The sequence below is a fragment of the Papio anubis genome, chromosome 4, assembly GCF_008728515.1.
Source record: "Papio anubis isolate 15944 chromosome 4, Panubis1.0, whole genome shotgun sequence".
Classification (NCBI taxonomy): Eukaryota; Metazoa; Chordata; class Mammalia; order Primates; family Cercopithecidae; genus Papio; species Papio anubis.
The window spans coordinates 93,303,363-93,308,239 of record NC_044979.1 but is presented as its reverse complement, the minus strand read 5'-3'; the positions used below and the strand labels follow the sequence as shown (position 1 = coordinate 93,308,239).

The window sequence follows — 4,877 nt, the reverse complement described above, 5'->3', positions numbered from 1 at the left end:
ATATTGCAGAGGCCAGAAAGCTAAAAAAACACATTTTCCAGACTTCCTTGCTGCCAGGGTTCCAGATGTCATTTAGCTTTTTTTCTTTTTCCTTTTTCTTTTCTTTTCTTTTTTTTTTTTTTTTTCCGCTCTTGTTGCCCAGGCTGGAGTGCAATGGCACAATCTGGCTCACTGCAACTTCTGCCTCCTGGGTTCAAGTGATTCTCCTGCCTCAGCCTCCCGACTAGCTGGGATTACAGGCGCCCACCACCATGCCTGGCTAATTTTTGTATTTTTAGTAGAGATGGGGGTTTCACCATGTTGGCCAGGTTGGTCTCGAACTCCTGACCCCTCGTGATCCACCTGTGTTGGCCTCCCAAAGTGCTGGGATTACAGGTGTGAGCCACCATGCCCGGCCTGTCATTTAGCTTTTGACAATCAGACGTGAGACCTGAATTTGGAACTGATTTAATGAGGAGGAGAGGCAAGACATATGCGTCTGTTTTGTTAGTGAAGACCCCACCAGAAGTGGTACAGCTCTGAGGCTGGCGGAGGGAGCGGTGGCTTCCCGATTTAGCAGAGGCAGCTTGCTGATTGTGGCAGGAACAGCAGTTCCCTTGGCGACAAGCTTTGTGATGTGTCTCCAAGAGTTGTTCCTGGATACTGAGTCTAGCAGCTATATTGTTGGCCCTCTTAATGATCTTGTAATTCATTTTATACTCAAAAATGTCTCCTACTGCTTGGCGTAGCTCGATTGGACTCTGTTCTCTGCAACTGAAACTTGACTGGTACTTGCAGTCTTCCTTATCTGAGTGACAACGCCATTCTTCATGGGTGTGGATATAACTTGTACACTTTAAATGTGTGTGGCTTATTGTCTCTTATACCTCAACAGAGCTGTTTAAAATATAATTGATTTTGAGTTCATTTTATATATAATGTGAGGTATAGCTCGAAATTCAGTTTATACATATAAATATCCAGTTATTCTAGCACAATTTGTTGGAAAGACCATCCTTTCTTCACTAAACTGTCTTCACACCTTAGTAAAAAAATCAGTTGTCAGGCCAGGCATGGTGGCTCACACCTGTAATCCCAGCACTTTGGGAGGCTGAGGTAGGCAGATCACTTGAGCTCAGGAGTTTGAGACCAACCTGGGCAACAGGGAGAAACCCTGTCTCTAGCAAAAATACAAAAATTAGCTGGGTGTGGTGATATGAGTCTGTAGTCCCAGCTACTTGGGAGGCTGAGGCGGGAGGTTGGCTTGAACCCAGGAGGTGAAGGTTGCAATAAGCCAAGATTGCACCACTGCACTCTAGCCTGGGCAACAGAGCCATACCCTGTCTCCAAAAAAAAAAAAAAAAAAGAGTGCTGCCTGGTGGGTCCTGGGGACCTTGGAAATCGCTGCCGCTCTCACCATGGCTTGGGTCCAGACTACGCCACAGCATCTCGGGAGACGTGGACCCTCAGAACCTTTTTAGTGCCGGACTCCGGGCCGCAGGCAGTCCCGCGGCAGCAGGATAACAGAACCTCTGGATGGACTCTTCCTGGGAAGCTTTGCTAATTTGCAGCAGCTGGACCGTGTTCCTCATTAACATCTGTCTGTCAGCTTAGTCGTCACATCATTTCACTGTGGTGGAGGAAGGAGAGGCCAATCTACCCTCCTCTGCCATGACCCTGTCATCGGCCATTGACAGTGTGGACAAGGTCCCAGTGGTGAAGGCTAAAGCTACCCATGTCATTATGAATTCTCTGATCACAAAACAGACCCAGGAAAGCATTCAGCATTTTGAGCGACAGGCAGGGCTGACAGATGCTGGCTACACACCTCACAAGGGCCTCACCACCGAGGAGACCAAGTACCTTCGAGTGGCCGAAGCACTCCACAAACTAAAGCTACAGAGTGGAGAGATAACGAAAGAAGAGAGGCAGCCTGCATCAGCCCAGTCCACCCCAAGCACCAGTCCACATTCTTCACCTAAGCAGAGGCCCAGGGGCTGGTTCACTTCTGGTTCTTCCACAGCCTTACCTGGCCCAAATCCCAGCACCATGGACTCTGGAAGTGGGGATAAGGACAGAAACTTGTCAGACAAGTGGAGCCTCTTTGGACCGAGATCCCTTCAAAAGTATGACTCTGGAAGTTTTGCCACCCAGGCCTACCGAGGAGCCCAGAAGCCCTCTCCATTGGAACTGATCCGTGCTCAAACCAACCAAATGGCTGAAGAGCCAGCAGCCTTGAAGCCGCCCAAGATGGACATCCCAGTGGTGGAAGGAAAGAAACCACCACCACGGGCCCATAACCTCAAACCCCGTGACTTGAATGTGCTCACACCCACTGGCTTCTAGAGCCCTTTCTTTCCAGGGATTCTGGTAAAGAAGGTTTCTTGCACCCCACTCCCCTTTTACCTTGGCGTTGACATAGGAAAGGTATATTTAAAAACTTAATCAGCTGGGCGTGGTAGCTCATGCCTGTCATCCCAGCACTTTGGGAGGCCAAGGTGGGTGGATCACTTGAGGTCAGGAGTTCAAGACCAGCCTGGCCAACATGGTGAAACCACGTCTCTACTAAAAATACAAAAATTAGCTGGGCGTGGTGGTGGGCGCCTGTAGTCCCAGCTACTTGCGAGGCTGAGGCAGGAGAATTGCCTGAACCCGGGAGGCGGAGGTTGTAGTGAGCTGAGATCACGCCATTACACTCCAGCCTGGACGACAGAACGAGACTCTGTCAAATAAATAAATAAAGTAAAGAACCCGTTAAATTGAGGCTAGAGTTGGAGATGTAATTGGTTTTTGAGAAACAAGTTGGCCCTTGTTGTGTAGAAGTCATTTTGTACTGCTTTAAAGTTAGACTAAATATTCTCAGCACTGGTGCATGGGGACCTCATTACCTATTTTTTCATCATTTACCTTAGGTAAGAACGTTGATCACTGCTTACTAGGTAAAGAATGTTTGTGCTGTTCCAAAACCCAGACTTCTCGATTCCTTTACCACTATCCACGTGAGCACTGACAAATCATGGCTTAGAGGTGCTCATTGACTCCCTGAGACGACTTTGGCCCTGTTGATGGCTGGTGCTGTGCTCCAGCCTTATCAGTTAGGGGACCCAAGATTTGTTTGGGACCTGGGTACAGGTAAAAGCCAGATTCGGCAGGGACCCCTCTTTCTAGGCTGAACCCTGAGTCCCCCTGCTTTTTGGTAGACCTAATGGATCACTGTCCTGCAGCCAGTTCTTCTTGTGGGGCCTCTTAGGCCAGTGCTGGGGGAGGCATGCTCCTCTTTCTATGCCACAGAACAAACACTACTCTAGCAGAGCCTTTCTTGCACTTTAAAGTGAGATTAATTTAGCTCTAATTTGGTTAAAAACTTCCTAAGAGAGAAAATTCAGTCTACTGATTTGGTATAGGTAAATGGACATTAAATTTTTAAAAAAGTAAAGGAGATGGTAGGTACAGTTAGATTATAGTCTTGAGGTTCATGTGAAGCCAATGGTGTTACCTTATTTTGATTTCCTTGTTCAGGTCAGGGCCTGGAATGCCTGTGTGGGGAGGTGAATGAATTCAAAATTTTCTGTATGAAAGCATTTTTCACCAAAATGAGCCTCATCCCTTTATGCAACACATAACCTTACTGAGGGAGGGAAATAGGGAAGCCACCTTTTTATTTCTCCTCACTGTGTACAAGTTCAGTTGTTGTCTGGAACACTGTCTCAAGTACCTGTTTTTTGTTTTGGATAGCACCTGGTCTGTATAAGAAGCTGGCCTTTCCATAGAGAGGCCCTGGAGTCTAAAATTATGAGAACAATTAATTTATTTGTGTCTTCTATTATGATATCTTGTTTTGACAATAAAAATCCTTACTACTTTCTCAAAAAAAAAAATTCAGTTGTCCATACATGTATAGATCTATTTCTGGAGTCTATTCTGTTCCATTGATCTATTTGTCTTTTTGCCAACACTACACTGTCTTGATTACTGTAGGTTTATAATACATCTTTAAAATTTATTTTATTATATTTTTTGTAGAGATGGGGTCTTGCTATATTGCCCTGGCTGTTCTGAAACTCCTAGCCACAATTGATCCTCCTGCCTCAGACTCCCAAAATGCTGGGATTACAGACATGAGCCACTGGGCCCTGCCTATAATACAACTTGAAATCAGATAGTGTTAGTCCTCCAACTTTGTTATTCTTTAGACTGATAGATTCTTATTTCACGAGTTAAAATTTATTACTGTAATTATTTATTTTAATTGTTCTATATTTGGTCAATGGGGTCTCTTTGAGCTAGCTCCTGCATTCTTTTGAAATGGCCCCAAGATTTACTGAGCCCTTACTTTTTTGTCATGATCCAGGCTTATCTTGTATTTTCCCTGGCCCAGCCAAGGAGTCAGATATTTCCCCAAAGAGCCCTAATTCTCAGTGCAGTGTAATATTTAGAAATTGTGACCTTGGTGCTAGGTGTGCTAATGGCTCCTGGGTGTCGTTGCTTGTAGGTCCTTTCTTTGTGTGTGTGTCTGTGTATCTGCACCACATGTAATTCTATTTTTCTCTCTATATTAAAAATCTTGCATTCATACCAATACCTTCAATTCCAATCTAATATCACAGGACTCATTCAAATCTTACCCCTTTTCATCCTTGTAAATCCACTGTTCAAAAGTGAGAAACGTGACTCTCATTATCCTCAATATAATACTTGCTTGTGGCTGGGTGCAGTGGCTCATGCCTGTAATGCCAGTACTTTGGGAGGCTGAGTCAGGAGGATTGCTTGAGGCCAGGAGTTCGAGATCAGCCTGGCCAACATGGCAAAGCCCTCTACTAAAAATACAAAAATTAGTTGGGCATGGTGGCATGTGTCTGTAGTCCCAGCTACTTGCAAGGCTGAGGCATGAGAATTGC

At 45.4% G+C, this 4,877-nt stretch overlaps 1 pseudogene across 1 annotated transcript; it reads left to right on the top strand.

The window, feature by feature from the left end:
• The first annotated feature begins 1,346 nt into the window (after positions 1 to 1,346).
• On the top strand, positions 1,347 to 3,857 carry LOC101007753 (annotated as a pseudogene). The gene is made up of 2 exons (XR_004183235.1): positions 1,347 to 2,349; positions 2,892 to 3,857. The product of XR_004183235.1 is annotated as a putative monooxygenase p33MONOX pseudogene (transcript).
• Positions 3,858 to 4,877: the final 1,020 nt, after the last annotated feature.